The following is a 23,310-nucleotide window of genomic DNA, read 5'->3' as shown; positions in this document are numbered from 1 at the left end:
CCCTTGTTCAATCCTGCCTGAAACCCTGGAGAGCTGCTGTCAATCAGTACAGATAATACTAAGCTAGATCTAACTTGATATAAGGCAGCTTCCTATGTTTTCTGTCCTGAGCTTGAAATAATCCTTCCCACCCCTTGTCATTTCAAGGTTAAGGCAGCATCTAGCAGACTTCTCCTGACCACTGGTTTTCTCCTGCCCTTTTGCAAACAGAAATATTTTGCTGCAGCTGCTGTGGCTTATAAAGCAGGCTTCCTCAACCTCAGCCCTCCAGATGTTTTTGGCCCACAACTCCCATGATCCCTAGCTAGCAGGACCAGTGGTCAGGGATGCTGGGGATTGTAGTCTCAAAACATCTGGAGAGCAGAGGTTGAGGAAGCCTGTAATATAAAGGGCAGAAATGGCAGGCATGGCTAGTGGCAAGGCAGCAGATTAAGCCCCATTTGACTTGCCCTCAGACGCAAATGGACCTGGGTCTGACTCAGAATGGGAGAACTTCTTGGAATGAGGAGATTTGCACCCTCCACTTCTCATCATCACTTACTGTTGGTGAACTCTAACTGTGGGAGCCTTGATTCAAAATGAAGGATTCCCCCCACACACTTAGAAATAGTGCTTTCTGTATTATGCATAGTGGCTGTGATCAAAGGTAGTACAAGGTGAGATCTGCTCATGAAGGAGTGGATCTCTTGTTTTCATTTTAAGCAGCAACCCACCTTCCTCTCACAGTGTCACATCACAGTCTGCTTTTCAGACTCCTCCAAATTTATAGAAAAAACTTGCAGCATGACATAAGGGGAGAGAGCTGCTCTTCAGAAAGAAGAGAGAGAGAGAAGAGTGTCAGAATAACTGCACTTAGGAAATGCCCAATTTGCTTTACAATACTTCTCAGTGCTGGATGACTCTGGGCTTTCTCCTCCCATCCCTAGCATAGCCGTGGTTTGTAGACAGGTTTTCCAGAGGTGTCAAAGTCTGATATTCCCATGTAATGCTTCCACCACCTGAACATTTTGCATGCAGTAGTATTTTTCAAGGAACAAATGAAATGGGAAGCCTGGCTTCACATAGGGATAAACGGATACTAGTAAACTGATATCTAGTGTGTTGCCATAGTTTCCATTAGTTTCATTTTATTTGTGCAACACTAAAAACAAACTAGAGATTGAACTATAAGACAGGCAGAGGCTATTCATATCTATCTATCTATCTATCTATCTATCTATCTATCTATCTATCTATCATCTATCTATCCATCCACCTATCTATCTATCTATCTATCTATCTAAGCCTATGATACCAATCCTGGCCAAAATGCACTGGCTGCCAATTCAAAGTGCTGGTTTCGACTGATTAATCCTTAAACAGCACAGGACTGCAATACCTCAAGGACCACCTCTCCCCCTATCAACTGACCTGGACCCTATGTTCATCATCTGATGCCCTTCTTCATGTGCTCCCTCCATTAGCGATTTGGAGGGTGGCAACACAAGAATAGGCCTTTTCTTTGTTGAGTGCTCTCTCCAGGGAGGCTCGCTGTGCGCCATCATTATGTATTTTTATATGCCAGGCAAAAACTTTCCTCTATAACCAGACCTTTGGCCATGAAGTATCAGTGGCTTTTTAGAAGTGGGTGGAATGTTTTTAATGTATTTCTCTTTCCTCTTGTTTTTAGTGTACCTGTGTGAGGTTTATTGTCTATTTGTTTGGTTATAATTTGCTTTGGGTTGCTCTGGGCAAGATAATGCGACTGACAGATTTAATATATTTTTAAATATATGTTGAAATACTGGGTGTGATTTTTAATTATTTGATAACTGACTTCTGTGAAAACAAGGATTAAGCTCAGTGATGTGGAAGTGTGGTCTCCTTTTCCATAGGAAATGGTGGTGCTTCCTGCTAGCGTGTCCATTGCCACCTCAAACAGATCAACACTGAATATCAATTGTTAACTGCCTTGTTAAAAAAAACCATGAGCCTCATTAGTCTACAAAGAGAAATAACCCCCCCCCCAAATGCTTCAGCACTTACAAGATTTACTGCAGTGTGAACTTTAATCAGTAGCAGCCTATTTCTTCAGATGCATAATAATACTTAGCATTTATTTTAGCTCATTTCAAGTGTTTGACACATTTCACATCTGTAATCCTAGCAATTCTTATAACAGTCCTTATTCCTATAAGGTGGGTCAGTGCTATTATCCCCATATTGCAGGTGAAGGAGAGGTGAAGATTAATGACGGAACTGAATCTTGCAATTTTCCTGGCTCATAACTTGCACTGTAGGAGATATACTTATGACTCAAGCATAATTATCCTGAAGTCCTCTAGCAATTCTAAATCAGTTTAGAGATGCTGTGCATTTTTATTATTTATTTATTTAATTTGTATACCACCCTTCATCCAGTAAACACCTGTAGAAGACTGGACTCCTTTAAATGGAGAAACACCTCTCAGTGAAAGTGCAGCTACCTATTGTGAGTTGAAGCTGCTATGAGGCTCAGTCTGAGATCAACACATTTTTATGTTGTTCCCAGCCTGTGATCTTTCGATGAAAGGTGGTCATGGCTGAGTGGGTCTTTGAACCCTGCTCTCCCAGCCTGACACACTAACCAATACACCACAATGACTTCCAGGGTACATTAACATTTTGGAACACAGTTTGATGAAGCAATGTGTAGCACTGCCCTTGATCTCCTCTCAGTTGTTGGGAGTTTAGCTGCAAGCCTTTGTACTATAATGTAGGGTTATGCCCCTATCAGACCTGTGGGATTTTACATGCACAGGACTGATTGGTTACTCATTTTATTGTTCCTTCAGGTGCTCTACTTTCACCGGTGCTAGTTTTTACTCCAGGATGTTACACAGTGTTTAAAACAGTTGAATAGTGTAGCCCTGTTTAAAAGCAACATCTATAACAAGTGTAGTAAGTACATTTATATACTAGCTTATGCCCTCTCATGGCAGTAAAAGTCAATTCTGGATTGCTTTAGGAAGAACTATAAAAATGTAAATTACGAAGACAGACCTGATTTGGTCTTATTGCCTTGGCTGAGTTCTAACACTTAAACTTGGAATATATGGCTGCTGGAGGTAATTAATACTCAGTAATTTGCATATTCACAAGACACTGTACTATTTTTCTCTCAGCCAGGGTGAGATGAATGAGTCGAGGTTCCTGAGACCACTTAACTAGGATTCTGGATTTGAAGTATATGCCTTCATTTAAATGTGTACAATTCCTCATAGCATGTTATCTGAGCTCTATTATATTGCCCGTATTTTTCATAGCGGGAAAGAGGAAATAAGAAGGATTATTTTTATTTGATGCAACAGAAAATACTGTGGAAACCAAGCAAACAGGTAATTTTAAAAAATGTAAAAATTGAAATGGAGATTCACAGTCATACAATCAGGATGTTATATTCTCTCACCGGGAGCAGTCTAATATGGACAAATATAAACTGTTGGTTCTGTATAAGTGGAAGATTTTGCAGAACAATCAAACAAAGGCTGCAACTGTAAAATAATGCTTAAGCAATATACCTTTTACCTTTTCATTTTGATGTCAGTGAGGCTAACACCTGAAATCCCAAGCTGCTTTGCATTTAGATTTGACCACGTGACTAATCCCGCTGCACCATTGGGAGTGAAGCATCTCTCTGTTCCACTTGAAGCAGAAAGAAAACTTCCATTATGTAGTACAGTGGTACCTCGGGTTAAGAACTTAATTCGTTCTGGAGGTCTGTTCTTAACCTGAAACGGTTCTTAAACTGAAGCACCACTTTAGCTAATGGGGCCTCCTGCTGCTGCTGCCGCACCACTGGTGCACGATTTCTGTTCTCATCCTGAAGCAAAGTTCTTAACCCGAGGTAATATTTCTGGGTTAGTGGAGTCTGTAACCTGAAGCGTCTATAACCCAAGGTACCACTGTAGTACTATTGAATATCACCGTGCTCTTAAAGACTAAACATGGAATGCTGGTTTTAAAAAGTGTAAGTGAAATGATAAAAGTGCAACAAATGATCCCACTGGGATCTAAGAGTTGTAGATGGATCCCACCTGTAGGTCAAACAGGAGTTTATAAATTTGGGAAGCTATCCTTTTCTAGTCCAGGGCAGGGGCAGAGGTGTTCAAATGTAGTTTGAGATATCAGAGGTTGTACTTGGTTGTAGAGTTTGTGTGCAAATGAACAAATTGGTAAATCCCGCAACCAAGATGCCCGACTGCTAGTGCTTCTTTTTCAATGGATTTGCCTCTAGGAAGAAGATTGTGAAGTCTGAATACCCATTATTTATATTATAGATACTTATCCTCTTGTCAAAAGCTCAGACGGTTGAGGAAAGGGAAAGCCATAGATGGAAGGGGTGCCAGAAGAGGAGCTCAACATTTCCAGACCAAGAAGGTAAGTCTTAAGAATGGAATTTTAATTTTCTTGACTGCATTCCAGGACATGGGCAATAAAGGAAGGCCTTGTATTGTTAATTATTGCGGTGAGGACTCCATTCTTATCCAGGGAATGTCCGAACCTCTGATGATGTGGAGCATTTGCTTTAGTTGGAAGGTGTCGAAATAAAACTGTAAGTTAGGAAAGCTGAGGCTTTCTCTAGAGCTAAGTCTATAGAGAGTAATTTTGGCTGATTTGTTGTGCTTGCCTTTGTTGGTGTAGAGTTCCATTGCGTGTTACTACTTCTTGAGGATCTTGGTTGGAATGCCTATTGGCAGAACTTGGAGTAAAAATAGAAAGCAAGGTACGGTGGTCGTTTTGAGGATGGCAATGTGACCAAGCCATGAAAGGACTATGTTTCCATCTGCACCTGCAAAGGTCAGATTTTAGTTTGGAAGCAAGACTGGCGTGATTTCTTTTGTACAGATACTTTAAATCTTTAGTTAGCATCACCCCCACATATCTGAACCACCCACAACATGGCTGGAAGCCACACAAGGTTTGCAGGTGGGGTTTTTGTGTTTTTGTTTTTTGTTGTTGTTTTTTGCTTCTCTAAGAATATTGAAGGTCATTATTGTGGAATTCGAATTATTTGCTTTGAGTCTTGCTGCTGCATGAAACTGCTGTAAAATGGATTGAAGAGCTGGCTAGGCTCGACTGGGATTTTCTGCCATTATTAAGACATCATTTGCAAACAGATTGCTGGTATGTGAGCATTTTCCTGATGTTATGCCTTAAATGTTGCCACCATTTCTGATCTTGTTTGCCAGGGTTTTGATCACTAGTGCAAAGAGTTGCGGGGGACAACAGGCAACTTTGTTTAGTACCTTGCTGTAGCCGGATTGCCAAGGAGCTGAGTCCATTCATTAGATTGTTTCTGAGGTGTGTTTTTTAAATACATTTTGTCTACAAAGTGGAGGAATTCCCCCCTCCCCTCAAATCATTTTGTTTAACAAAAATTTAATAAAGCTCCATTCAACTCTGTTGAAGGCCTTGAATGTATCCAAGGAAATGAAGACTGCCTGGATTCTGCTTGGGGGGAAATTATGGGTGGTGTTCAAGGCTCAGCAGAAAGAGTATGATATGTGTTGCTCCTGTTTGATTGGGGATGTCAGTGTGCCTATAAACCATTCAACCTCTTTACCATTAGCGCTGACAATATTTTTACATCCTAATTATTTAAGGAAACCAATATCCTACAAGAGTTGGGTCCTTATCAGGTTTACATAGGAACACTGTCTTGGAGTGTCTCCAGCATTCAGTAATAGGACTGCCTTCAAGTATGTTGTTAAAATGGTCAGTGAGCCATGGAGCAAGTTCAACGTTAAACTTTTTGTAGAATGTAGCACTGAATCCACCGGGACCTGGGGATTTCCCATGTTTCAGCCTTTTGATAATGGTCAATATCTCCGATTCTTGTATTGAGCTATTGAGGAATGAGTGTTGGTCTGGTGTAAGCGTGCCTATCATAAATGGTGTTATGAAGTTTTCTATTGTTTGCAGGTCAAGATTACGTATTTGTGATTCTAGCCATTTTCCTCTGAGGAGTCCACTTTCAGAACATTTGTTGATTTGATTTTCCTATTCTTACTCTATAAATATATTTTACTTCATGGAAAATTAGTAGAAAGCTTTCGAGTTGCATGCATTTTTAAACCAGACCTTTCCTAAAAGGGAAATCAGATCAACCTACATGTTTCCACCCTTTCCCATCACATGAACCCTGTAGTTGTACTGTGGAGGTAGTCATGCCATTTCTCTTTGTTTGGTAATGCAGAAGATATTGCACTTCTATTAACTGGAATGGGAGAGGGCGTAATATGCTAGGGCAGCCTTCCCCAACCTGGTGTCCTCCAAATGTTTTGAATGACAGACCTAGCCAGCACCATCACAGATGAGATTTGTAGTCTGAAGCATCTGGAGGGTACGTAGTGGGGGAAGACATGGAGTTAAGGGTTGTATCCAGCACTGGTGTTGCACTAACAGAAAACACTTCCACTCACACAAGGCTGGGCACCGCCATCCACTACAGCCCTCTATTGAATTACATTCAGTTCCAAAGGGTTCCCTAGGACTCCTTAGGTGCACCTTTTATGAATGGCTGCAATGTGTGTGTAAGTAGATTAGAAGAAACCTGGGGCCCTACCTTTCATGAGTAGAAGTGCTTACATTGACTTGGAAAGAGAAATCATCTAGAAAATAACCCCATTTTTCTAACCAAACAATGAATGGTAGTGTGAAGAAACTATTGTATAAAATACTGTTCTGTATCTTGGACTTTTCTTCAAAGCAATACCTCAGCAGTCCTGCATTTTCATTTCTTTTAGAAGGATGCCCTTTCGAAAGGATTCATTGACAGCAGGCATGCTACAATCAGATATTATTCCAAAACCATTGTCCTTCTGCTCCTGCTGCAAGTAGGTCACAGTGGTGAAGTATCTTCAGATGCTTTGTGTGGATACTTGGTCTTTTATATGCTGGAGAATAAACTGAAACTCTGATTCTCCTGGCAGTCTGGTAGGGGGAAATATTAGCAGTCTGCTGTTTTTGGTCTGCCATTCTTTCACTTTCATTGCCAACTGCAAGGATTCTGAACTTGTTCAAAAAGCTAAGAAAGTGAATCTAAAGGTTTGCCCAATGATATGGGAATCTACTGCCTGGTTTCAAATTCAAGCAGCTTGTGCTGGGTCTTCTCTTCATGAACCCCTCTGCCATGTGGCTATGTCTAACTAACTCTTTCTTCCTAAGAGATCTGTCATCATACTTTGAGGAGGGGGATCCCCTCTTTGTGGGATGAGGCCAGGAATTTGAAGCACGGCACTCTCTGAGGTATCCTGGACCCATGTTATTAAATACCTTGTAAATTAATACAAGAACCCTGAACATGGTCTGGTAGTTTATGACCAGTCAATGTAAGCATTTAAGCACCAGAGTTATGCACTGGTGATAGTCTGTCCCCATCAATAGTTTGGCCTCAGCTGGAGCCTCTCAACCAGGCCAAGGGCAGCTCCACGTAGAACTGAAGGTGGAGCTAACCAAATAAGCTGCAGCTCCTCTCTAAGGCTGGTGCTGAGGATGACCAGGTCTTACTGGTCTTAAGTCAACTTATCACTACATTGCACTGGCACTCAGCAGTGGCAAATACCATCACATTTGAAAAGGTGACATATGTTCAGAAAACATTCATTGTTATTGGGAGGCCACCAGTCAGCATGCACCAGGATGTGTCCACTATGTGTCCCTGTGTGTTTACACACATGAAACTCTGCTTCACCATATACTGCTTCAAATACAGGTGTATATTCTGGATCCCAGTCTGAACTAGATATAGCTGCTTTCCAGTTTTTGCCTTGGTTTTATTGTTGTTTAATTGATTGCATTTTATATGAGGCTGCAGCAAAATGTTGAAGAAACTCAGAAACCGTAGCAGCAATGTCTTATTTCCTCTGCTGTAGGCGTGATGCTACAACGATTGTCACACAGATCAAAAATGCATGAGCTGAGATATAACTCAAGGGACAACATAGTTCAGAAACAATAGATTGCTACTATCATTGGGTGAAGCAGAGATTCTAGTAGTGTCTCACATTACAGGTAGAGCTTATTCCGCAGGGGCTTAGGGGAGATGAATGACTAAAATGTCTGAAGAAAACTGTAACTTATTTCCTTTTGTAGTGGGCTTGCTTCAGCGGCTGATGTCTATTGCTTCAGCAGATTGGTTTTATGTAGCTGACAGGTGGGCAGGTGTCGAGATGGATTTTGTCTGGGCCTTTTTTGTTGTTTCATTTGTAGCTTATTTTAAAAGGCAGGGTTGTATTCATTTTGCTATCATCAGAAGTTGCCGTTTGTGTGGGGAATAAGAAGCTTGGGAGGAAATCAAAGCACTGGAAGAGAGCAAACTGGATTTCTGTTGCTCTGCCTCTCTCCACATCCACATCCAGCCCTGTTTGAGGGTTTCTCCTTTCTGTCCTTTTCTCTGGATTAACACCTATAGTTGCCTTCCAGTAAAGGTAAATTATAACATGTGGGGTAAACCTACCCTCAGCAGCCAGAAACATCATAGCTAGACACTGGAGAGACCTGTCAGGAGTAAGCATGGACCAATGGTATCAAATAGTATGGGAAACAGCCTTATTAGAAAAACTAACCAATAAACTAAAACTGACATGGGGACAAATAGAAGACACCTTCACCCCAGTATGGCTCCCCTTTATCACATAAACAGCCCAACAAGACAACGACAAGAATCCGCCAACAGCATATGAATCAATATGGCTAACCTGATACAAAAACACACACACACACCACTCAAATATGAAAACAAAGTTCACCACAGCCAATCACAAACAAGCAACCACAACCTAGGCCTACCCCAACCTCTCTCACCACCAAAAGAACACAAGCGAATAGCAAAGAGAAGCTGCACAAGCGATGCTGATACAAAACCCCACACATACATTAAGTAGAATAGAAACATCACCACCCAACCCCACCCTCACTCATCAGGCACCCTCCACCTCTTTCCCCCTTTTCTTCCTAATGTAACACTAATGTCTCAACAAATGAAACTGATCTGTAGAAAATGTAACTTGAAAAAAGAGACATTGCACATACAGTGGTACCTTGGTTTAAGAACAGCATAGTTTATGAACAACTTGAATTAAGAACACTGCAAACCTGGAAGTAGGTGTTTTGGTTTGTGAACCTTGCCTTGGAATAATAACATGTTTCGCTTCCTGTTGAGTGTGTTCCATTTGTAAATTGAGTCCCCCACTGCTATGGGAAAGCACGCCTTGGTTTAAGAACGCTTTGGTTTAAGAATGGACTTCTGGAATGGATTAAGTTGGTAAACCAATGTGCCACTGCACTTTTGTAAACCAAGAAATATTTAATAAACAGACAAACAAAAAACAAATCAGCATTCTTATCCAGACGTCAAAGCTGCCTAACCCAACCTGGTGCCCTCCAGATGTTTTGGACTACAGTTCCCAACTTTCCTGACCACTGGCCTTGTTGGCTGGAACTAATGGAAATTGTAGTCCCAAACATTCAGAAGGCACCTGGGTTGGGAAGGCGGACTTAAAAGGTTCTTAACCTGCTTGCGACCCTTACACATACAATGAATTGCTCCCTGCCCAGAGGAGTTATAATTCAAGTACAGTGGATAAGGTAAAGCTGAAAAGAGAGCACAGGCCTTACAGAAGCAATATGGAGGATCAGGAGGGTTAAATGATAGCAGGAAGTACAAAGAAGTGAGGCCATGTTGATTCAAGAAGAAAATGAAACCTGGGGTAAAACTTTAGCTGTTTGGTGACAGTTTTCTGCTGTGTTTTGTTTGTTTGCAATCAAAAAGGCTGAGAGGCAAAGTATCATGGAGAGAAAGGTTGTTAGTTTACATATATGAACAATCACATTCATTGAAGTGTGCTCTTAAGTATGGAGATCTCAAGTAGTACGTTTATTAAAGATCACATCCCTAGAGGACTTTTGCCTTCTGCTATCACATTATCACCATCCTCCTCTTCCTAGCTGGATTGCCTAGAGCAAGGGTCACAAACATGGCATTAATGGATACACGTGTACCTCAAAAGGCCTTCACTGAGGCCTGCAGAGTGTCTCCTACCCTGTGAAATTAGGTTTGAAAGAAACATGCTTTTTAGCCAATAGACTAGGAGGTGGGTGGGTTGGTGAGAGAGAGAAGAATAGACAATTTCCTCAGTTTGCAAATGTGTCCATGGGCCCAAAAAGGATGGCAATCATTGGCCTAGACAGTTGTCTCACTGTTACAATTATATTATTTTGGACCTTTTATCTATGTGTTATTACCGTGCAATTATCCTTTTTGAATAATACATTACTATTGCCTTCCTTTCAGCTTCCCCACAGGTTTGTAGATAAAAGGTCAATCAATCAAACCATATCCTAATTCTCATAGCTAAATTGGGTACCAGATTATTCTAGCCATGGAAAGAGTATTCATGTGCATCTAGGGAAAGAATTCCACATTAAAATAGTGCCAAATCTCTTTGAACCACTTTTCCTTTTATAAAAGATCTTAAATGCTTTTGGGGAGTTTTGCAATGCCAGTTAGATAAATGGAACAAAATTAAAGCAGAAAAAAACAGCTGAATATTTAAAGACTTGGTGATTGAGAGAACTATTTGGTTATTTAATAGCCTCCCAAGGGAAGTAGTAGAAGATTCATTATATTAACCAGGCATCACCTGAGTTGGAAAATATGTTGCATTGGCTTAAAAAAAGATTAATATTCCTGTTATGGACAGAAATTCTGCTTCTCACCTTATACAGACATTTGGTAAAGTGAAGTGAGTTATGTAAAACACTCAGGAATTTAGTCATCCTGATGAAACATCAAGTTGCTGAATTGTTGCAAAATAAAACAATTTTCACTCAAAATAGCTTTGAATTCACATGCAGAAGAGAAAACTTGCTGTCATTAAGTGTTTGACTCAGCTGAATCACTCTGGAGAAATGATAACATCACATGTTTTCAGATGTGTCACCTAATATCAAATGATTAAATGTGCATCAGTGTCTTACACTAAATGCCCAAAATTTGGTGAACATTGAGATTCACAGGTGAATGTTAGCAATCACTGAGACTGGGGTGGACTTTGGTAATATGACACCCTGAGCAAAGCTCAAATGTTATCTGGGCCTGATAAAACATTTCAAATATGTTTCCATATTTGTTTTAATACATTCACAATGTTGTTAATGTACATGTGTCCTCAGAAGCAAGCCCCATCGACTTCAATGGGACTTACTCCTAGATAACTGTGTGATATAATTGCAGTCTTTTTGTAACATATATACAAAAGAAGCTCTTGATCATTTTTGCCTCACTTTCACTGTAATGCTGCATTTTTGAAGACTGGCCACTAGAGTGCTGCAGGTATCCATTCAAGATGAGTTTCTGCAACATTGCTAGACACAGTTCTCAGCAAACATACATTGTAAATAAAGATTGCGGCTGTGTGTTTTAAATGCTTTATTGCTTCTGCTCTGCCCTTCTTGGAAATTAGCTGTAAATAGAGTGGCTGGGGGACACTGGGTTGTTTTTATTGTCTTGTGAGAGTGCAAAACATACAAACACAGAGCAGGGAGAGATGTTTTGTATTGCCATCATGTTTTAAAGAATGTGAAATAAGCAATTAAACACACACAGCGGCTTGTCAGTGGTATGCTCTCTCTATAGCTGTATTGATATAGCTGTAAATAATGGATGTGTGTGTTTTATTAATTAGTTGGTGCTAAGGCAGGGGAGTCTCTCTTTTTGCAAACAATTGGACACCAGTTATGGCTCAAGTAAAATGGTGCAGGGATGTCTGGTGCCCTTTGGGACTGGTAGGGCAGGAGGCAGGAAGGCCAACACTAGGTGGAGCCAGAGTCAATGACAGGTGGAGCCAACGCAGTCTAGTATTGGCCTCCTTCTTGTTGAATTCTGCAAGGGTGACACGGACCAGGAGGCATAGCTGTCAACTTTCAGATTTGAAAAAGGGGATCAGCAGCTTCACCTGTCCCAGAGACAGTCTACGGGATATCTAACAATCCGGTATAGCAGCAGGAAGTAGCGGGAAATGGCGCTGAAATAAGGGAATTTCCTGCACAAAAAGGGAAGGTTGACAGCTATGGCAGGAGGAGAGCTGAGAGTCAGGTCTACTCTTCTGAATTAGTTGTATGTAAGAAGGCAAGCGGGGGGCTTGGAAGAATCAAGGCTGTCGGTGGGTCACATAGAATCATAAAACCACAGAGTTTTTGTGTTGGAGGGGACACTGAGGATTGTCTAATCCAACCCCCTGCAATGCAGGCATATGCAGCTGTCCCGTACAGGGATCAAACCTGCAACCTTGGTGTTAGCAGCGCCACACTCTAACCAACTGAGCTATTGCTGTGCCCCTTTCTCCCTATAGGACCAGCCTCCACTGATATAGAAAGAAAATTGAAGGCCAGGCCTTTAAATGCTATGCTCAAGGCTTCAGCATTAACTGGCAAACAAATAATGCCCAGCATAGCTCCTTCTGCAGAGGAAAAATAGGCTTGTGAAATCCTCAAAATATCACCCCTTTCCTTTCACACCTGGCTTTCGAGGTAGATGTTTGCAGATAAAATCTAGAAACTGATCCAACTCCCCCCCCCCCGCCCCCGGTTGTAGACGACCTTATATTCTTGTGAAGTAGCATGATGTACATAATTAAGTGCCACACAGTACAGTTTGTTTGAAAGTCAGCCGGTGAGTTGGTTCTTTTATTCCTGGTCAGGATCAGGATCCTCCTTGCATAAGGTCAATTCTTTCATGTTGGAAAGCATTACGCATAGGAAATATTCTAAAAGTGGCTAAGGGGTTGCAGATATTATGTTGAAAGTAGCTAAGAGTAACTGTAATGTAGGTTGTGAGGACAAGTATAGAACTAGCTAAAGGGATTCTCTCTTCAAGAAAGTGGCATTTCATCAAACAGCTTTAATGAGGCTGAAAACCCTTTTTCTTATTCCTTGTGAAGTTCACGAATTTGTGAAACGCATTCCCAGTTGTGCAATGGGTAACCATCCACTAATTTGAAGGCAGAGTAAGGCCGAGCCACTTCTAATTTCACTGGGTATAATCACTATAATACAAGCTGAGAGGGAAGCACCAATGCAAATGGGAAAAGAAGAACAAAATCAGCACAGAATACAAATATTAAAACTTCTCAGTCTGCACAGCTCTGCTATACCTAGCCATTGCTGAAGTTACTTGCATCACATCTTTGGGATACCCCGTAACCATTGTACCGTACTGTAAGTCTAAGATTGGGAAGACTCGTGTTCAAATCCCCACTCAGACACAAAGGTTGCTGTGTGAGCTTGGACAAGTGTCTGTCTCTCGGGCTAATCTACCTCATAAGGTTGTTTTGAGGATAAAATGGATGGGAGGGGGGAGAAGAACCGTGTGCTTCTTTGAGCTCCCAGCCTCATTGTGCACCTTCAGTTGATGACTGTGCATCTGAACATGCTTACAATCCTCCTTCAGACCTTTCCACTCAACGCAGGAAGGTTAGGGATGGAACTGGTGTAAAGTCTCCCAATCCAGATCAGCCTTTCCCCTGCCCCTGGATGCTTTGTGTCAAAGAGTCATAGCAACACAATTTGATAATTTTACTATCAATGTAATTTAAATGCACATGGGAAGGGGTTTTGGACCTGTGCAGAGTAAGCCCAGACTGCACCCAAGCCATGAATTTGGCAAGCATGCGAAACAAGTCTTATGGACATATATGCATAGAGTACCTGCATGTCCAGGGAGGTCCTGGGTTTATCCAGCCAGGTACATCACCACCACCATTAGTTTGTTAGTTAGTCACTTTATTTTGCCCAGGGGAACCCAAAGCAACTTACAACCAACCAACCAAACAAACTAGATGGAATGAACCATTGGTCAGATCCAGGGTACAGTAATTCTTACATTAATACAGTTAATTGTTGGATTCTGAGCGCCTTCATACTCAGATGTTTTGGCTCCTGAATGCAGCAAACCTCGAAATGAGTGTTCCGTTTGTGAACGTTCTTTGGAATCCAAACATCCAGTAGGGCTTCCGATTGGCTGCAAGAGCTTCCTGCAGCCAATCAGAAGCCATGCTTTGGTTTTGGAACGTTTTGGAAGCCGAACAGACTTCCGGAATGGATTCTGTTCAACTTCCAATGTACAACTGTATGCAAAATTGATCTTTTCCCTCTTCAGCCCCAGTGTGTCTGCTTGGGGATTAGTGTGGGGATTTCAGAAATCCCAGGATTCTGAAGGTACTGACAGAATGAAAAGCCAGGCAAGAGAAAGCTAATAATGATGGTTACAACCCCTCTTTAGCCATGGTCACTGAAAAAGGAGACGTGGGAAGGATAATGTTTGACCAGCAAAAATGCCCTTGATGGGGGAAAGGAGAAAAACAGGATCGTTGATGAGAACTAGAGCCAAGTTGCCTTTCTCCTTAGTCCGTCATTAATTTCCTTTCCGTTTCACACTTCTGAGTGCTAAATTGGCAGTCTCAAATTCTACTGTATAAAGTTAATGAAGGATGTGTCTTTAACTTGCTTGACATCTGGCCTCTCTCTTAATGCCTATTACTTGCCAAGAAGATTTCTGATTCCTTTAATCAACGGTTCAGAGTTTTCATTCCTTTTTTTAAAACCACCTAATATTTTTTTAAAAGCTGATTTCTGGATGCTAAAAAAATAAAAATAAGAGAGGGGATATACTTTGGAAAGCATGCATTTTATAACAAATACTATGCTGTTTATTGAAAGAATCACCTGCTTATAATTCTGGAATTGGTGCATGTGTGGACATCCATAGTCTAGATGTGATGGCTATAGTGTCCAATCCAAGTCTTCCCATTATCATGGAGGTGCAGCCAAAACGGCCTACCTTCTTCAGTCTACCTCAGTCAGCCCCCACCTGCGTTCCCATAAGTGTATAAAGCTAAATTGCCGGTGTCAAATATGCAGTATTTTAAAAAATACATATAGTAAAAATGTAAATGAAGTCAAAAAGTTAATATATATATATATATATATACACAGAATAGAGTTATATATACTAATAGGACCCAGCTTAAAGATATTAGACTAGGGGCGGAATAGTGACAGTGTTTATGAATAATTCCTGTAGCATTTTCGAGCAAAGCAAGCACCTACCAATTCCGCATCTCATTTATGCTCCCTGCATCCCAGTGAGATAGGTTAGGCTAAGACATAATGACTTGCCCAAGGCCACCCAGGGAGCTTTATGGCTGAATAGACTCTCAGAAACTGGGTCTCCCATGTCCGAAGTGCAGCCAACGCTCTATTCACTGCAGACCATGCTAGCCCACAGGGGATTCTAAGGATAACATTCACCCACATAGAAAGATACACGTGCATCTTATTTAATCTTGTTTGGATAACTTTTTCAGAGATAACAAACCTTTCTTTATGCAGAATTGAGGGTTGCCCTGAATGTTGCTCATGGACATTTTTAGGATGAATTTTGTGCTCTTGAGGAGATGAAAACAGTCTCTTTAAAAAACCCTAGCTTTCCCCTTTTTTCCGCCAGAGCTATTTACAGAGCCATTGTTTTCCTTGGGTTGCTGCTGCTTCAGCATCATTTTCCTCACTGAGTGCTTCCAGCCAATCAGGGACCACTTTAGGGTGGCTCCTGAATGATTGAACTCCCATTTTGGATATGCTTGTCTTACACCTTTGTTGTTTCATTTTAGTCAACCGAGTCAATCTTGTGCTCTCATGCTTTTAAAGGAATTTGAGAGCCTTTTCATTGTCTTTTTTCCCTCCTGCTTTTATCTTTTTTATATGGCTTTTTACCTGCTCACTCTGCTGTTTTACTGCCTTTTTTATTGTGTTCTGTTCTATTGCAGTGTTTTATACGCAAGCCACACTGATACCGTTCCAGTGAAAGGTGGGGTACAAATCCAATAAACAAATAGATACATAATGAATGCAATAATATTGCTGAGGGCAAATGTTCCTGAGTGAGAACAAAGCTTCCGAGGATGGTCACATGGCCCCTAAATAAACCCAGTGGTCTAACCAATCTGTGTGTTTTATCTTGTCTAAGCAGGCAATGTGCCTGGAAATTGAAGAGAAAGGAGAGCTCGGCTATAGCTAAAGATCTCCCTCAACCTATGGTCACAGCATGAAACAGCCTTCTCCTGACCTTCTCAAAGTATGTTTCATATTCACTGGTCAACCTGGTCATGAGGCCCAGTGACTTCTGAAGCCCTTAGGAGCCTAGTTTGCCATGCATGGAGTCAATGACCTATATACATATGACAGATGAAAGCGGGAGGTGCTTCCATGAAGTTTAGCTCAGCTACTTAGACCATGGGGCTGATAATGCCAAGGTTGCAGGTTTGATCCCCGTGTGGGACAGCTGCATAGTTCTGCATTGCCAGCGGTTGGACTAGATGGTCCTCAGGGTCCCTTCCAACTCTACAATTCTAAGATTTTATGAAATGACTAGTTCATTTATAGAGCAGATACATGGCCAGCCCTTGTAATGTGTGTTTGAATTGGCTGGGAAAGACCGGTATAGCTTGCTAACCCTGTTCCTGTGATAATTCACACACACACACACACACACACACACACACACACACACTCCCAAGAGCATAAGATCACACCCCAGGGAAGTGCTCACATTTTGCTTGGTGTGTTTGTCTGTAAAGGAAGCCACACTTGCCTGACCCAATTTGCGTTGCCACAACCAGTGTGCGTAGTTCAGCAAGGAACTGGACCACATGCCCCTATTTATAGCATATATTTAAGCATTTTGTCTTATAGCTCTTAGATTGGGAATAAAAAGCAAATGTCAGTGAAACTGGCAACTAGTATTATTATTTTTCACCGTGGACTGTCTGGATTTTGTCCTTCAAGGAAAGCAAATCCTGCAGTGGAGCCATTTGTTCTACAGTATAATGTGTTCTATAAGCTTTGCTGAAGTAGTGAATAGAAATGAGAGGTTTCAGTTACCCCCTGTAGAGACAATTGCAATCTCATCATCAGCCTGATAACAGTTGATGGTTCTGTGGTCACCTCTCCAGGATTGCGGTTGATACTGATACATTTCTTCTCTGCTGAAAAACTTAACATCCAGCTTTTGTTAAATTTTCCCTTGGCCCAGCTGTGTTGCAGTAGAGAGGATGAAATATATATAGGATAGATGACCTCAAGAGTTATAAAAAATCCCAGGTGAAGAGGATTCTTTGCACGTAAAGGATAAAGGTTTTATCATTTATTTAAGAGAGCTGCAGCCTACCTCTCCAAGAACTGAGGGAACTTCCAGTAAATAAACAGTGAAATGGCATTAGGAACATTAACATGTAGTTTAAAGCAGCAATCCTATGTAAACAACAATCATAAAAAAAACTGCACTTTGTAGCAGCAGTATGCAAAACCAGCCACTCAGTGGCATAAACCTTTCAGAAAAGATAAGTTGCATATCTCTGAAAACAGATAAATACAGGTTTGGTTTGGTTTAATTTCAAAATGGTCATTTTTTAAAGTGGAAAATGGCAATACAATGAGCAAATAATATAGCCGATACAGCAATGATGGGGTTATTATACAGTGGTGCCTCGCAAGATGAAAAGAATCCGTTCTGTGATTCTCTTCGTCTAGCGGTTTTTTCGTCTTGCGAAGCAAGCCCATTGACGGATTAGCAGATTAGTGCTATTAGCGGCTTTTAGCGGCTTATCGGCTTATCGGATCAGCTGATAAGCGGTTTAGCGGCTTAGAAAAAGGGGGGGACCCGCAGGAACTCGCAAGACATTTTCATCTTGCGAAGCAAGCCCATAGGAGATTCGTTTTGTGAAGCACCTCCAAAACGGAAAACTCTTTCATCTAGCAAGTTTTCCGTCTTGCGAGGCATTCGTCTTGCGGGGCACCACTGTAATTGCCTAGGTAGGCAGCAATGAAGGAATTATAATATGCTAAGCACTAGATAAATGAGTAGGGTTGACTGGGAGAGGATACAGCTATTAATAAAATGCAAATCCTAACACTGTGGCCAAAATTGGGAGCCAGGAGAAGGAAGTGACACTGTCTAAGTGACTGTTCTAACTGAAGACTAATAGAATAAGTAACTAAGATAGGAACAAGAGGCAACAAACCTTTTTGAACAATGGAGATAGGACTGGGATATATTAGGAAGGGTGAAAGAGGATTGAGATAAATCAAATAGAGGGTTAAGGATGCTGAGGTGGGGGAAGAACTAGGGTTATTCACCTCTCTCTCTCTCTCTCTCTCTCTCTCATTGCCCTCTTTCTCCCCTTTCTTTGTTTTATTTTTTTCTTCTGACCATGAGGGGAAAAGGAGCAGGGAGTTTGGAAAGTTCAAAAATTCAAGTTATGCAGAAGTCACATTCTGTCAGGTGCTGTAAAAACTGACAGATATCAATGTGAAAAAGTAACTAAAGTTGTCCACTTGGTGCTGATGGTCAATTCCTGCCCCTCCTCTCTGGAGGAAAGGGTGAGCCTGTTTGGAGCATGATGTTGTGGGAAGAAAACCGAGAGAAGGGGTAAGATGAGTGTTATCCTTCCTCCCATTTTTGGGGGCTATGTTGTGTGTATGTGTAGGAAAAACCAGGGTTGTTCACCTCCTCTCTTTTTGCTGACCATGGAAGGGAAAAATAGGGAGAAGTGCTAGGACCCCTTCGCCTCCTCTTTGCTTGATTTTCTTTGATAAGAGAAAAAGAGAAGGAGTTGATCCGTTTGCTGCTGTGTTTATTTTGCTGCCTATGCTTGCTCTGGCGTTGGCTGTGGTATTAACTCCTTCTCTTTGCAGGGAAGACTAAATGTGGGCAGTTGCACATTGTGGGAAGACAGAACAAGGAGAGGAGAGGAGAGGGAGGGTGATTGTCACCCTTTTATGTATTTATTTTGAGAATGTGAGGAGTGGAGAAATCACCAGAGCTGTTCCTTTCCTTTTTGCTTTGCCCACGGAAGGGCTTTTGGGGAAGTGAGGTGGGAGACGCCTATGAATGGACTTTTTGAAAATGGGAGAGAGAGAAGAAGCCCCAGGGCCCATTCACTTCCTATTTGTTTTGGTAGCCTTGTGGAGGAGGCAATTGGGAGTTAATCCGGCCATGGATGAAAAGTTGGGAAAAGCTTTTGAGAATGTGTGTGTAATGGGATGGGGAAAGAAGTATGGAAAGAAGTGTTTTGCCGCCTGCCAGTCGTGTGGAGCAGTCGACAGACAGCTTGTTGAGGCACTTCTTGAATATATGTATGTAGTTGCAGACTTTTTAAAATGCAAGAATGGAGGAAGAAGAAGCTACTTGAGATGGGCCTCAGCTGAATATTGAGATAGGTGGGTAAGCGATGCCAACCCTTTATTGTTCCTGCTCCTTGCTCCACAGCATGGTTCATGGATAGAGCTCAAGTTATTGAGAATAGGAGTAGGAGAAGCACAGTGCAGACGCATAATCATCATTACGAGCATCAACATTACTATTGCAAATGATAGTATGGGGAAAGAAATCACCTACTGCCCAATTCATAGCTGTTAACGTTTCCCTTTTTTAAAGGGAAATTCCCTTATTCCGAATAGGATTCCTCGCAAGAAAAGGGAAACGTTGACAGCTATGGCCCAATGGTTCAAGCATTCCATTGTGTGAGCCTGTGCCTGAAGTCTGAAGTGTTGCAGCCCAGTGGGAACTAGCTCTTAGTATCATGATGTTTCTTGGTGTATTGTCCTGTCCTATATATTGCAATAACTTTGTAAACTACAATGGTTTTGTCTTCTGTCTGTGACTCAGAAGGTTATAAATATGAAACAGTCATGATGGATGGGCTCTCAGTGCATATTATATATTCTGCAGACACTGGAAAAGAAGCAAGAGAAAATGTCTCTTGTATGTGCAGTCAGACTTGTGAATCTTGCATATACTTCCTGTTGTCTACAATTCCCTTAAAATGCTTTCTATTTGCCTGGAGGTTTGGGGATATCACAGGTGGTTTTGTTGCTCTGACCAATGCTTGTAGCAATCATTTTTATGTTGTTTCTCTTGATTTCATTACAAATAATTGTCAAAAGACAGCATTTTACTATTTTAAAAAATCAATGTTAGTTATGGGCAATTTTCTTTTTTAAAATGCAGCCCTTTGTAGCTGTTAAGTTTAAGTACTATCCCTAATCAGCCAAAATGTCCACATGACAGTTGCAAGTCATATTCTGAGGTTTGGAAGTTCCGTCTTGACTTTTAATCCTTTCGGGAAATGATTTAAATTTCAATTATGATTTAATTACATTTGAGGAGAGCCATAGCTCAGTGGTCAAACACATGGTTTGCATGCAGAACATCCCAGGTTCAGCCCCTCCCACATTTCCAGTTGAAAGGGTCAGGTAGCAGGTAACGTGAAAGAACTCTTTCAATTAGGGTAAATAATCCTAGGGAAACTGGACAAATGTTCAGACCTCGTATAAGTTTGATGCTGTAGCCACTACAGTTTCCACAGCAATAAGGTTGGAGATGAGATGCATGTTTGAACTGTCAAAGACAGTAGCTGATGGTGGGATGGTGATGCTCACCTGACCTCCGGTTGCATCACGGCAGCTTCCTGGAAAGTAAAGTGGAAGAGGCGAGGAGGAGGCGAGGTCAGCTCAGTTCAAACACAATCTCAGCGATGGCAAAATCTTTCTTAGTTTTTGACTAGAGGAATGCCAGGCCTTGAATAATTTCACTCAGGAACTCATGCTGTCTGAGAACAAAAACCAACACTGCAACTGATTCCAAGGTACCCTCTCATTCCACACTAGTAAAGACCACTGCTTCAAAGCCTGGCCTTTTCACTTTGCTCCCTGAGGCTTCCTAGGAGCTGATGAAGTGGCCTGGAGAAGTTGCTGAGTGTCTCAATGGATGACCAGTTCTTGGCATTCTCTGCAGTTCTTCTGCATTACAGCACAGTTGAAACAAATAGCAAAATAAAAACCACAGATAAATATATGCCTTAAAAAACAAAACAAAAGCAAATTCAGTTGGTTGTGTTGATGTGTATTCTAGAAGTTAAGAGTTACTAATCATAAGAGTCATGTCTCTCTTCCAAATTTCTCATGGGAAGGATGCAGTGTGCATGCTTGGCTTCAGCAACATCCCAGTTCAGTTCTTGCCATCTCTGGCTGAAACAGCTGGGAAATATTCTCTGCCTCAAATGTTGGATAGCTGTTGCCAGTGGGGAGTAACAGTCTCAGGACACATACCTGGGAATGCCTTCGGCCAGCAACATTGGAGAGAGATGGTGCCAGTTAGAGGAAACAAGTTCTCACTAGAAGACAACTCTGTATGTTGTCTTATAGAAAAGTTTCCTGTAAACATCTAGAATATCAGCACCACCCTGCTATGTGTTTGAAAACAGTGCTGGAGTGATAGATTTTTATTTCATTTTTGCAGTAAAAATAATTTCTGTTTACAATGTTGCAAAAAATAAATAAATATCCTGCATTGGAACCAGGAAATTCAATACAAAAACACTAAGAAACAATGTATTGGAATTGATATAAGTTATTGTCTATAAACATTATTGCTTCTTTAAATTTCTTTGCTTTCATTGGAATCAACTACAAACTATTTATAGTTATTCCAATTCCATGTTGTGTGAGAGACATATCCATAGGGCATGATTCTGACGCTGGAGATGTTTTGGATGAATGCCAGCTTGAATTCTGTACAAAGTTATGCCTAATTTGAAACAAATGATAAAAATAATAATTCTTTTTCACATTTCTTACTGCTTCATATCATATAACTCACTGATCTCCTCTTCAGCTAATGGGTGGGACCAAAAGCTCAGTTGCCAGAGACACAACCATCATTTTTGTTTTTAACTTTGTGTTGTTTTTTTAAAAAAAGAGAGAGCCAAAGAAAGGGAGAAAGAAGGGTAAAGAAGGAAGAGAGCAAGGAAGAAGGAACTGAAGCAAGAATGGAAGTGTGTGTGCACTTGTGTGTGTGTGTGTGTGTGAGAGAGAGAGAGAGAGAGAGAGTGCTAGATACTTAAAACAATAAAAATTAGGGTCCACACTGTGGTGCACCCAAACCTGTGCAATCCTCCCCACTGGTAGGTCCCTGCGCTCAAGCTGGGCTGCGTACAATGGACAGCAGTTGGGCTGTCTGATAACTGGATCTTCACCCCATGCCAAGTCTTTGTATTATCAACCAGGGATGCAGGTTGTGCTGTGGTCTAAACCACTGAGCCTCTTGGGCTTGCCAATCAGAAGGTCGGCAATTCGAATCCCCGCAATGGGTGAGCTCCCGTTGCTCCGTCCCAGCTCCTGCCAACCTACCTGTTCGAAAACATGCCAGTGCAAGTAGATAAATAGGTACTCCTGCGGGCGGAAGGTAAATGGCGTTTCCGTGTGTTCTGGTTTCTGTCATGGTGTTCTGTTGCACCAGAAGCGGTTTAGTCATGCTGGCTACATGGCCCAGAAAGCTATCTGTGGACAAATGCCAGTTCCCTCAGCCTGAAAAGTGAGATGAGCGCCAGAACCCCATAGTTACCTTTGACTGGACTTAACCATCCAGGAGCCTTTACCTTTACTATCAACCAGTGAAGTTGTGGCCAAATTTTAAACTCAGTTAAGCCTCTGTACTATTATTGTTCCCAAACACAAACCCTGACTACATGTGGGCACACAAAGAGAAGTATAATTTTAAAAAATTATAGATTGTTATATGTTTAAAATAATTTAATTTTAAAAAAATTAAAATCAACTTCATTTGAATTGGGGGAGTTGTTCTTTGCTCTATAAAGGTTGAAGCCCACTGATGTAACTCACAGAAATTTGATCTTATTCAATGACAATGTTCAGACAGAAACCTTTATTTTTCTTTTGCAGACATACATCTTTTCCTGACATACAGTAATATCACAATAGATTCCAAGGGAAAGGGGCTAATGTCTAACATTCCTTCTGGACCAACTTTAGTTATGGTTGACATTTCAGAGTAAATAAAATATGAAAAGGAGCATGAAAGGTGCAAATTAGAATCTGCAATAGCTCCAGCAAGCAGTATATTTTCCCACGTTATTATTCTACATGAAAATCTCTTGAGGACAAGAGAATGAGCTTTGTAATTACACAAAATATATGCATTTTACAATTGCTTAATATGGCATGATACTTTAAAATGATAGCTCCTTGTATGAACACTTTATAGCGAGGAACTACCTAATTAGAAATTAGGGCAGTAAATCAAAAAGTTTATTCAATCTGCTGGAACCCCATGCATGAATAAATTATGCAAAAAAATTAAGTAGAGCAGAAATATTAGAAGGTCTGAAACTGATCCATGTGAGACCTATAATTTACAACTAAATTTTCTTTTAT

At 41.1% G+C, this 23,310-nt stretch overlaps 1 long non-coding RNA gene across 5 annotated transcripts in view; it reads left to right on the top strand.

The window, feature by feature from the left end:
- The first annotated feature begins 2,812 nt into the window (after positions 1-2,812).
- Positions 2,813-23,310, top strand: part of LOC310703527 — a 42,074-nt gene continuing 21,576 nt past the window's right edge. For 3 of the 5 annotated variants that reach the window (XR_014524219.1, XR_014524220.1, XR_014524221.1), the window contains exons 1-2: positions 2,813-2,919; positions 4,299-4,398. This is a non-coding gene — a long non-coding RNA (uncharacterized lncRNA). Of the gene's footprint in view, positions 2,920-4,298; positions 4,399-6,767; positions 6,859-16,048; positions 16,137-23,310 lie in introns of those variants that run through there. The other 2 variants (XR_014524222.1, XR_014524223.1) reach the window with 2 other exon arrangements.

The sequence above is a fragment of the Podarcis liolepis genome (genome assembly GCF_965112155.1).
Source record: "Podarcis liolepis genome assembly, chromosome: 3".
Lineage (NCBI taxonomy): Eukaryota > Metazoa > Chordata > Lepidosauria > Squamata > Lacertidae > Podarcis > Podarcis liolepis.
Note: the sequence above shows the minus strand (reverse complement) of the source record. Positions and strands in the feature narration are given on the sequence as shown.